At 43.9% G+C, this 12846-nt stretch overlaps 1 pseudogene; it reads left to right on the plus strand.

Moving 5' to 3' along the window:
- Positions 1-4156: 4156 nt before the first annotated feature.
- Positions 4157-4275, plus strand: LOC133372154 (5S ribosomal RNA; annotated as a pseudogene).
- Positions 4276-12846: the final 8571 nt, after the last annotated feature.

Consider the following 12846-nt stretch of genomic DNA (forward strand, 5'->3'; position numbering starts at 1 on the left):
GCTAAAAACAAAGGGCACATTTAATGACTTTTCATTTATTTTCATTCAAAATTTCGTGACTTCATGTTGGTGACTTTTCATTTCATTTTGTTGGCTCTCCAACACTGGAGGCCTTCAAGAGGCAGCTGGACAGCCACTTGTCAGGTATGCTTTAAGTTGGATTCCTGCATTGAGCAGGGGGTTGGACTCGATGGTTTTATAGGCCCCTTCTAACTACTATTCTATGATTCTATGATTTCTATAACTTAGAAAAACTTTTCTATATACATAGCTGACAAGGAACACAACTAGCAACTGTCATCAACACATGGAGTTTTATGGAAAGATGTGATGGGTGAGATAATATATGGTGGACATTATTTGCAATGCCATGCTCCATGGAGAATGTGATACTGCTGTTACATAGTGTGGTTTTTTTGCTATTGGAAAATCTTTGTATATGCTATGAGTCCTCTCTTCCTTTTTTAAATCATTATTATTCCTTTCATTTCTCCCTCTTAGTTAATGTGCTGCATGCATTTTTCTATAAAATATATATATTTTAAAAAGTGTAGCAGGGTCATCCCATTCCCTGAATGATCCTTAACTCATATATCTAATCCAAGAAATTTGACTGGCTTTGCCCACAATAACATCATCACATAACTAAATCTAACTAGTTATGTAGATTGTGATGTCACTCCATTCATCACATGGTCCCTAATTGGTTCATGCTGTCACCCATGTAATGAATCCAGGAAGAAAGAAGCAGCAAAGGGGGGAGGGGCACAGTGGTATTTGTCTGATTCTTAGAATGTGTCTGCAAACAAGCTTCACTGCTGTAACACTAAACCAGAAGCATAGAAAAATCTGCCCCCACCAACAAAGCATGTATGATATACTACAAATAAAGGTTGCCAACTATTGTTAGATTCCAGTTCTCATCATCCATTGGCCATGCTGGCTGGGACTGATGGGTTGGAATCCAACAAGAACTGGAAGACCATAGGTTCTCCATCATCGTAGCAAGAAGGAAGGGCTGTAGCTCAGTGGTAGAACACATGCTATGCATGCTAAAGTTCCCGGGTCCAGTACCTGGTATCTCCAGGTAGGGCTGGGAAAGCCTCCTGCTTGTAACCCTGGAGAGAAGCTGCCACGCTAAGTAGATGATACATACTGATGGACCAATGATTGTGTTCAACATAATGCAGCTTCCAATGTTCCATCCTAACAGCTCATATTTAGCATCATTTCTGCTATGGGTATGGTTAGTATCACCATTCACCACCACCCACGCTTGGAGTAGAACACACTTTCTCACAGTGGGGCAGACCAGCATGGGTGCCATGCAACTTGTGGGAAAGAAAGGCACCCGGATGAGAGCACCAGAACTCTGACAAATGCCCCGTGACAAACATTCCCCATCACACTGCAGATGTTGCCACAGTCATCGCAACATGCACACCCCAAATGGAACCTGTGGGTAGTGCTTCTGAAGTGCAAAAACACACACCACCAGGTTTCTGCTAGCACAGGCTCAACCTTAGAGTTTCGGCACCCAGCAAGGCATTTAGGAAACTCAAACAGAAACGGCTTTCTCGACAGTCACGATGAAACCAGGGAGTCTGCCAGAGCCAGGCGCCTGCCCCCATCTGCAGTTCTGCATAAGAGCCAACAGAATCCACTGAGCATGTTTTCCATACCCTGGCGGTTTCTCAGCCAGATGCTGCCGCTTGGCGCCTATCTGTGCTCCAACTCCTCGCCGCCCAGAGAAACCAGGAAGAACCCCCCTCCCTTTTTCTTTTCAATGGCTGCTGCTTCCTATGGGCTACAGAACTGGGCCAGGATGGTTAGGATCCATACCTGTGGTTGCTGTGGGATCTCCAGTTCCAGCTGCCAGCCACTGCCACTGGCAGAATGAAGTGAGACAACAAACAAACAAGAAACAGGCCCGGCTTAGCAAGGTTTTTTTTTTTTTGCTTGGAAATATAGAAATGGCTGTTAAAAGCGCTGCAAGAACCAGAAACTCAAGCAAAGCAGCACAAAGGGAGGAGAAGACGGCAGAGCCACAAAGTACCTAGCCTGCATGCAGGGCCAGGTTGAGTTATTTTGTGGCCTTTGGCAAAGAATGACTTTTGTAGTGCTCTGAAAACATGTTCTGGAGTAAAGGCAATGGGTAGAGTATAGGGGTGAGAGCAGGCGTAGGGGACCTTTGGCCCTCCAAAGGTTGCTGAACTACAACTCCTATCAGCCTTTGCAAGCATGGCCAATGGGCAGGGATGATAGGAGTTGTAGTTCAGCAACATCTGGAGGGCCAAAGGTTCCCCATACCTGGGTAAGAGCCATTTGTCCATTCACTTCTCTGGGGGCACCACAATGGCGACTCCTGTACTAATGCCTGCAGATCAAGGTGCTGTTAGAGGCACAAACAGCAAGAACTGATTAAAAAGATGGCCACTGTATTGGGCCAGACACAGGCCTGCAATTTTGCTGCCTTGCCAGGCCAGATTATAGGGTTGGAGTTCCCCTCCCCTCCCTTGCATGACCTGAGAGGAATAAACAAGATATGATGCTTCTTTGACTAGCAGATTTGCATACTGCACCAGGGCAAGACTTATGGCCCAACTGGCTTAGCAACTTCTCAAGGTTTCTCTCCCTACCCCATCCCACCTCAAGCAGAACAATTAAAGCTACAGCAAAGTGTTATGTTCTGATCTGATGCCAGATCCTCCTCAGCAAGGGAGGCCAGGACCATGGAGAGCTCCAAGTGAGCAACTTGCTCCAACAAAGGATGTGACCAGACGGACCAAAGGTTGAGAGCCTGCTCTCCTCTTCACTTCCTCTCCCAGTCTCTGCCCCCTTGTGGATAACTTCAGATTCTAAACGGGCCAGAGCTCTGGCTGGGTGCTGCTCCTCCATTCCACCTGGTGCAATCCCTGTGTTGCTGAACCAGTGAAGTACTGTGGAAAGCATTTGGTTCATCAGGCTCAAAGGAAAGCAGGAGGTTCTTCTGGGGGTTGCTGTCTGTCAGACTCTGGCTCGGTGGGGGTCTGCCAATGTCCAGCAGCAGGCTCAGAGCACCAAGCCTGGTCAGGCTCCTTACCCGGCTCCTTAGCTGGAGAGTCTGCGGCCTCTGTCCTCAAGTCTTTGTTACTGCTAAACTCTGGGGTCATGACGCTAAGTTGGGCAATTAAGCTCTTGTCATTCACAGTCACAATGACTTCTTTATTGTGAAGATGCTAATGGCATAAGAACATAAGAATATAAGAACATCTAGCCCATCTAGTCCAGTGTTCTGTTCTCACATTGGCCAACCAGATGCCTACATGAAGCCCACAAGCAGGACCCAAGATGAACTCTCCCCTCCTGCAGTTTCCAGCAACTGGTATTCAGAAGCATACTGTCTCTGACAGAGGAGGTAGTGGCACTAGAGCCCTGTCAGGGAGGAAAGTTGGTGACTCAACTATATACAAAATAATCATAATTGTTACATCCTGTTAATAACAGAAACAAGTATCAGGAAAGGTATGGAATGGCATCACCACTGATCAAACAGATCAAAGTACACATGAGGGACCTGATGGCCAATTGCAAGAGATTCATGCAGCAGTTGCATATGAATTAAGGTTGGCAACTTTCTGGTCACTGTAACTATGCCTTACAACAGCAAAATGGTCTTTGAGGACCTAAGCAGGTGATAGTATTTACCCTTGTTGTGAAAAGCTTTGCCTTTTGATTTCTACATATCAAACTACAGATAAATACCTTGGCCCATTTTCATTTGGTCTTTGGCGACCCTAATTTGTTTCCACATTACCATAATATGCAATGGCGAAGTTTGCCTCCCCCATTTTACCCCTACCTAAGAGTGTAAAATTTCAAACAGAGTTGTGGACCAATTGAAATGATTGGACCTAAATTAGTCATGCCTGTTTATTTCAATGGGTCTACTCAGAGTATGAATAACATTCAGCCATGAGGCACACTGGGTGACCTTGGGCTCATCAATGCCTCTCAGCCTAACCTACCTCACAGGGTTGTTGTGGGGATTAAATTAGAAGGGGAAGAACCATGTACGCTACTTTGAGCTCCTTAGAGAAAGTGGGATAAATGCAATAATGCAATAATAACATTGGATACAACCTACACATTTTTTCTCTGCCTATACCCAATTACTGCCTACGTCCATACTACCCTGAACACTCCAGATCTCATTTGATCTCAGAAGCTAAGCAGGGTCAGACCTGGTTAGTACTTGGATGGGAGACCACTTGTGAATACTGGGTGCCATAGGCTTAGAGGAAGGCAATAGTAAGCCACCTCTGAATACCTCTTACTATGAAAACACTATGAATATATCCAAAAGATCCATAGGTTTGCCGTAAGACATAACTGACTTGAAGGCATATAACAACAAATACCTGTATTAGGCTTTAGAAAGAGAAAGAGTGCCCTCTGTTGTTTAATGGGGAAAGGACAAAGCCTCCATCCTTCTAAGCAACAGTGGAACATTATATAGAAATGTTAGAGGTGGGCTGAATTTTTTCAGAAAAAAATTTTTTTAGAATGTACTTGGGGGGGCTCCCCTCAAACTGCTCCAGAATTTCATGCATACACACCGGTGAATACTCAGCGACATCTCCCAAACGCACTAGGGATGGACCAATCCGTCTATTCCGGTTCTCTACGTTTCTCATTTTCCCAATCCTAAATCCAGTTCCCCACATTTCTACGATTTGCAGCATTAAAAAAAAAAATTCTCAAGAAAATTTATTAGCAGTTTGGTGTGAATTTCTCCCAAGAAACATATTTTTGTATGCCATTTTGACTAATATACACATTTTGGCAAGCACATTTCCCTAATATAATGCAGTGTTTGTTATTTTCACTAATATAGGCATTTATATACACACTTTCTTCTAATATATATTCATTTTTGGACACTTCACTTGGCTTGAGAACTGCACTGCAAAATTCAGAGGAGTGCAAATTGCAAAGGACGCTTGTGTTTTGGTTCACATATTGTTTGAAAAGCACGAATTTGGTAGGGTTGCCTTTAAATGCAAACAATCAAATTTCTCCCCCATCCCTAACACACACACCATTTTACTGCCCTCAAACAGGCTTGCAAGCCCAACTGTAGATCCAACTCAACCTAATTGTTTTCAAATTCTTGAAACAATTGTCTTGTCCTCTGCTTCTTACGGTCTTTTACTATTAGCTCATTGTTTCCATCATCAACTGCCATGAACAAACAATAAAGTGTCCTATTGCACTCAAGTCCTGCTTACGGGCTTCTGAGAGGCATCTGCTTGGCTGCTGTGAGAACAGGATGCTGGACTACATGGGCCACTAGCCTGATCCAACAGGGTGCCTCTCATGTTCTATTCAGGATTAAGGGTGCCAACATTTCTTAGCAGTTTCTAAGAATTTTCACTCTCTTTTTTGTCCCTCCCCAAAACTGTTGGAGAAATTCAACAGTTCATCCTCTCCCTCCTCCAGTTCACCATCTGCAAAGAAGGCAGAGAAACTTGACATTTTTGCTCAGCCCTAAGGTAAGTTGCTTTTGCACACAGAGCCTCTGACTTTTATTTAGATATTTATTGAATATCATTTATTTATTTATTTATTTATTTATTACAGTTATGTACCATATTTCCTCCAAGGAGCTCAAAGTGGTTCAACATGGTTCTCTCCTCTCCATTTTATCCTCACAAGAACCCTGTGAGGTAGGTTAGTCTGAGAGATAGTGACTGGCGCAAGGTCACCTAGTGAGCTTCATGGCTGAAGGGAGATTTGAACCCTGGTCTCCCAGGTCATAGTCCAGCACTCTAACCACTGCACCACACTGGCTTAAATAACATCATTAAGTATCATTAAGTATAGTTTCCCATGTTGGGAAACCCAAATAATGTTTGTTCACAATTACAGACTCAAGTATCAGAGAGCTAGAGAAACCCATTCATTGCACATCTGCTGTAGCTCCAGATAGTCAGTGCTTAAAGCCGAGAACAAGCTTAAGAAGCCCCAAGTGTCCAACAGCTGGAAACCAAATGGATTCCCTATCTGTGGATTGTAGTGGGGGTCCACAAATATTTAGAAATAAGAAGAGCACTTAAGAGTTATAGGATAGAGACTGTTCTCAGGTGTAAATAATAGGATGAGGAGGAGAAACAGACAGGCATTTCCTTTGAATGGAAAGTGAGAAATGAGCGATAATGAATGAATGACGCTTAGATAACAGAAAATGCTTGGTGGAAGGTGAGAGGGGGATTTGGGGAGGAAAGGAGAAAGGGAAATCAATATTCCACATATTGCCTTTCTCTAACAGATTGTCTACATCTGGGCAAGTGGGGGAGCATTGCCAAGAGCAAGACATGATTTCAGCACAAAGACTTTGTGAGACACCAGCCCCTTACACATACCTCCAGGGCACGTCTGCCTTGTAGGTCCCCCAATTACAAGTTGTGTGGTTTTGGCTTACATGGCATTTGTTCTTTCCCACACTCCTGTATATCATTTAAATGTCCTGTCTCCTCCTCCTGATTGCATACCTTAAGACATACCTATGTACCCTGCATGTTCTTGTGAATCAACCCAGTCAGAGAAAGAGCCATAGCTCAGCGGTAGAGTACATGATTTGCATGCAGAAGGTCCCAGGTTCAGTGTCCAGGTAAGGATGGGTCAGACACCTGTCTGAAACACTTGGGAGTGCTGCCAGTCAGTGTGGATAATACTGAACTAGATGGATCAGTGGTCTGACTCAGTATAAGGCAGCTTCCTATGTTCCAGCCCATGAAGCAATTTCATTTGCTGCTGGCAGCCCTGACAAATTTTAATCATGATGTGTAGGGGAAGGGGAATCTTGTGTAATGTCTATTTAGACACTAAAGGTGGTGACCAGGGAGACAGCCTTTTTAATTGCAGCTCCCCATTTATGTAATATGCTCCCCAGTGAGGTCCACCTGACACCTTCATTGTCATCTTTTCGCTACAGGTAAAGAAGTACCTTTTCTCCCAGGCATTTGATAGATTGAAATGATGTTTTGTTTTAACATGCTGCCAGACCTTCCTGTGGCTGCGTGGCGGTGGTATTGCTATGGTTTTGTTGTTGTTCATTGTTACGTTTTGTAGTGTGTTTTATTTGTTTTTGTTTTAACATTGTGCAAGTTGCTTGGGAACTTTCAGGTGTCAAGCAACTAATAAAGAATATTAATATCAATACTGATATCGATACCGATAAAAGTCTACAATGACTGGCAGCGGCTCTCCAGGTTTTTAGATGATGGTTTAGCTCCCCACACACAATTTTGTCAAAAGATTGTAGATGAAGATGTATTTTTTCAGTTACAACTGGTCAGAATATCAAGAAATTTATAATCGATTGTTTTGAAATGAAACTCCACTTGCACAAAAGGAGAAGAACATTTTTTACTGAAAATGCTTTTTTCTTTTTTCAGTCTTATGGACTTTTCAAAAATGTTACTCTGAAAGTGTAACTATGCTCAATGAGGCTTGCTCCTAGATAAGTGTGTAGATATAGTCTAACATATACTATAATCTAACATATTATTAGGTTGTAGCCAATGGTAGTACTACTCAGAGTAGAGCCACTGAAGTTACTGGCCATGACTTAGGTTTGTTAATCTCAATGGGTCTACTCTGAGTAGAACTTAAATGGCTACGACCCAATATCACCGTCATGGCTTTTTGTTAATGCTGGTGTTTCCAGTGAAACCCACACAGCATCTTTGCCCCTTCTTGACCCCTCCCCTCCAGGTCTCACTATACAATCAGTGAGGGGTGGGGCACAGCCCGCACTCCGTTGTTGCTCTTGGCCAGCCTTCAACAAGGCTGCTTCCAGCAAGTGTGGTATGAGTAATTGCCCAATTAACGGAAGGGACTTCCAGATGTGTGTTTGCTTTCATACTAATCCAGACCTGCACTCCATGCACCTAATGTCCCAGAAAGCCTTGGAGATGGGCAAAGTGGGGGAGAGAGTAGGCTTCTATAGTGCCTGTGGGGCTGCAGACTTGCTGAGTGCCCCCCTCCTTTCCTTTCAAGGGGAAACAGCTTGTTTAATGACCCAAAGGAGAATGAATTTTCACCCGCTCTGCCAGCTGAAGGCGAAGTGTGCCAAAAAGCCAAGCAAGCCGAGAGGAAAGTCAATCCTGTGTTTTGATTTTTATCAGGTGTATGAACAGCAACCTCTCCTAAATCAAGGCTTTTCTGTGCACATATTGAACAGTTTCCCCCAAGTAAGAACTCCCTTGTGATTTAGAAAGCAAACCTGTGCTCTTAATGGATTCACTGCAGAATGTGGGTTCTGCCAACCTAACTGTAGGGGCCTAATGTTCCATTTTGCTCAGTGGGCAGGTGGCTCAAGGCCCCCATTGCGTGCAGAGAATGTGGCAAATCAAACTTGCTTGACTCGAGAAGATATTTCAACTGGACTTCTTAATATTTGTTATCCTGCCGACTGTTTCTGGCTTTGGGTAAATTCCTGCACTGAACTGTATTCTAGTGGGTCATATTTCTCTGACCCACAGGCCACAATGTTTCCTTGTCATGTACTCTCACAGATGCACAAAGTCTTAGGTTACGGCTCTGCACCTGCAAAACCCCATTGGGTTGCATACTCCTCATCGGTGACGTTGTGCACTGTCTGTTCAAGGATAGATGAGGTTGCTAAGTGTCCTGCTTTACAGAGGACAATCCTCTGTTTGAAAGGATGTTAGAGGGAGCCCCTATTTGAAGGGGATCTTCTGTTTGAAGTCTAGTGTAAAAGTAAAGACCCCTAAAGAAGGGAGAGCAGGAGGGGCCTTGAAACTGCCCCTGAACAGTTAGGATAGGGACACATTGCAGGCTTAAAATGAAGCAAGGCTGTGTGTTTTTTCTTGCTGTGTTTCAATTCGGTTTTGTAAATCCCGGGGTCTCCAACTGCCCGTTGTCTGCATACCCAGTTTCCCCATTCCTCCACCCACCCCAACACTTATTGGTGGAGATTTCATCCCTCCAACTCCACCCCATGGAAATTATCTTCTTGTTTTTCCTGGTGGCACTTTAAATAATCAAAGTGAATGAGATTTCCCCCTCCCTCCTGTTTGCAGAGACTGGTGCGCAGAGATGAGCAAGGATTCCCCCCACACCACTTCTTGTTTTGAAATGAACGAGACTTGCAATCCTAATCCATTTACCAGGGAGTAAGCCCCATTGGATTCAATGTGGTTTATATCTGAGTAGACAAGGGTAGGATTGCAGTGGGTGGGCAGGTGGGCAATGGGATGCTCCTCCGCGATACACACACACACACACGCCACTGTTGTCAAGAAAAGTTTTCATTGTATACACCTGGAATTTGCCATGCAAATAGTTTTAAAGCTGGAGTGAAGCTGGTTTTGTTTGAACAGCATCAAAATGCAGGGTTTATCCACACGGGATCATTACTTCCTGCTAAAGATGCTGTTTTTACCTCCATTTTCTATTTGCACTGTCTACAGTAAGGGCTCAATGCCAGCTGCAAACACAGTGTTTTCTATTCACACTGAGGAGAAGGATCAAATATGCAGTTTCCTAATGACCACGCCCTCTAACATTTTCACTCTCTCTGGTTGCTTGGCAACCGAGCATACTCAGTTTGTTCTACCAGCTGCAGTAGATGCCATTTAAAAAAAAAACAACAGAAGTGCAATTATTTGTATTTTCACTGGTATGAGACAGTTGAAATACAAATCTTTGTTTGAACAGTGTTACTCTTTTGCGCACAAGTTAGGAGGCAAAGAAAAATAACGGCACCATTTGCAGCAACATAAAAAGGCCAGCAGAATGGAGGAAAGCAGCCAGAAGTTGCTTGTCAGCCCAAAGGAAACAAAGTGAAAGAAGGGAGAAGGAGATAGTGGGTGTGGAGAGGGGAACGATTGACATACCCACCTAAAATCATCAGAACAAAGTGTCTGCAAGGAGGAGCACAGCGCAGTGAAGATGGTTTTTCCTCCACTTTTTGTATTATCAGTGGACTACGTTAATATGGATTTACAGGGGGGAAACTATATGATTTATTTATTTATTTATTTATTTATTTATTTATTTATTTATTTATTTATATACCGCCCGACTAGCAATAGCTCTCTGGGCGGTGAACATAAAATAGTATAAAAATACAATGAATAACAAAATAATACTAAAATACAATCATCAATCCAATACAATAAACATTTTAAAAAGTAAATCAGTGTAACTTAAAATGCTTCAGAGAATAGGAAGGTTTTGACCTGGCGCCGGAAGGAGAGCAGAGTCGGCGCCAGGCGTACTTCCTCGGGGAGACTGTTCCATAGTTCGGGGGCCACCACTGAGAAGGCCCTAGATCTTGTCATCACCCTCCGGGCCTCCCTGTGAGTTGGAACCCGGAGGAGGGCCTTCGTAGCAGAACGTAGTGCACGGGCCGGTTCATATCGGAAGAGGCGTTCCGCAAGGTATCGTGGTCCCGCACCGTATAAGGCTTTATAGGTTAATACCAACACTTTGAATCTAGCCCGGAAACATATTGGCAACCAGTGCAAGCTGGCCAGAACAGGTGTTATATGCTCGGACCGCTTGGTCCTTGTCAGCAATCTGGCCGCCGCATTTTGCACTAGTTGTAGCTTCCGAACTGTCTTCAAAGGTAGCCCTACGTAAAGCGCATTACAGTAATCCAAACGTGAGGTTACCAGAGCATGTACCACTGATGTAAGGTCCTCTTTACTCAAATAGGGACGTAGCTGGGCTACCAACCGAAGTTGGTAAAACGCATTCCTAACCACCGAGGCTACTTGAGCCTCAAGTGAGAGGGAAGAGTCTAAAAAGACTCCCAGACTACAAACCCGGTCCTTTAGGGGGAGTGTAACCCCATCCAGGACAGGGTATATATCCACCATCCGATCAGAGAACCCGTCCACCAACAGCATCTCAGTCTTGTCTGGATGGAGCTTCAGTTTGTTAACTCTCATCCAGTCCATTGTCGCGGCCAGGCAACGGTTCAGCAAATCGACAGCCTCACCTGAAGAAGATGAAAAGGAGAAGTAGAGCTGCGTGTCATCAGCATACTGATGACAACGCACTCCAAAACTCCTGATGACCTCTCCCAACGGCTTCATGTAGATATTAAAAAGCAGGGGGGACAAAACTGACCCCTGTGGGACCCCATATTGGAGAGCCCGCGGTGTCGAGCAATGTTCCCCAAGCACTACCTTCTGGAGACGACCCGCCAAGTAGGAGCGGAACTACTGCCAAGCACTACCTCCAACTCCCAACTCCGCGAGCCTCTCCAGAAGGATACCATGATAGCTTCTGTTTGCTTCTGGGGCTGCCTCTGAAGACTGTTCGGAAACTTCAGCTGGTGCAACGAGCTGCGGCCAAAATGCTAACTGGGGCTGGCTACAGGGATCATACAACTCCCCTGTGACAGCAGTTCCACTGGCTGCCAGTTTGTTTCCGGACACAATTCAAAGTGCTGGTTATGACCTATAAAGTCCTATACGGCTTAGGTCCAGGCTATCTGTCAGACCGTACCTTCCTATATGAGCCTGCCTGGGCCCTGAGATCCTCAGGAGAGGTCCTTCTCTCAATCCCCACATCTACACAAGTACGTTTAGTGGGGATGCGAGATAGGGCCTTTTCGGTGGCTGCCCCTAGGCTCTGGAATTCCCTTCCTAGGGAGGCAAGAACGGCCTCCTCTTTGCAATCCTTCTGTCAGCAGGTAAATACTTTTTTATTCCAACAGGCCTTTGGAGCTGACGGTTGCTAAGGTCATGGCTTGAAGAGTGTGCTGCATTGTTATTGTTTAATTGTACTATTTTAAACTAAGGTGATTTATTAAGTGTATGTTTGAACAGTTAATATAGCAAATAGTTTAATTCTATTTATTTTAGACTATTGTATGTTCTTAATTATATGTATTTTTATCTGGAAGCCGCCTTGAGTTCCAGTTTGGAAAATAGGGCAGCGTAAAAATAAAGATAACAACAACAACAACAACAACAACATGTGAACCATGCAAATTAAAAGATGTGAGTAGCACCAAACACACAGTAAACCACCATGTAGATGAGCCCGCAGTATTTCAGAAGAAACCAGTGGTTTGTGGATGTGGGTACCCAGATTCAAAGAACAGGGGTGACTGCATTTTAAGCCAGTAATGTGTCCCTACCCTTAATATCTGTAAAACAAACTGAGCCTTCATACAGGTCACCTGCTCCCTCCTGTAATGAGATGTATTGCATTTTTATTTAAGTTATAGGGTAGAGACACACTTATTGTTCTGCCAGTTTCAGTGCATCTCCACCTCTCTTTTCTGAAAACAGGGACACACAACTCTAGTCAAATCTCACCCTTTTTACTGTACAACCTGGTGGAATCAGCTTGAGTGATTTTTTATTATTGTTATTCAGCTTCAAACAGACTTTGCAACTGATCAGATCAACCCATTGCCCCTCCAGGTGTGGCCGATAGAAATGCTCTGCTGTAGACAACTAGTGTGCTCACAGCCATAATGACTTTCTAAATTTGCATCTATATGTAAAAAAAATTAGTGTATGTTTCAAATTGTTTTTATATTGTTTTAAAATTTAAAATTGTGTTTTAAATTGTTTTTAAATATGTGTTTTAAATTGTATATTTGTTTTAATGTTACTGATTGCTGTTAACCGCCCAGAGAGCTTTGGCTATGGGGTGGTATACAAGTGCAATAAATAAATAAATATGCAAATTTTATCCAAACCTGTGTCCCATTTTGTCCTCTGTTTTGGGGGAGGTGATGTGCAGGTGGTCATCCCAGGGCAGGAATTTGCATGTATCTATAAGAAGCCTTGTTTCAGGAAACACTGTCCAACG

The sequence above is a fragment of the Rhineura floridana genome, chromosome 17, assembly GCF_030035675.1.
Source record: "Rhineura floridana isolate rRhiFlo1 chromosome 17, rRhiFlo1.hap2, whole genome shotgun sequence".
Taxonomy (NCBI): domain Eukaryota; kingdom Metazoa; phylum Chordata; class Lepidosauria; order Squamata; family Rhineuridae; genus Rhineura; species Rhineura floridana.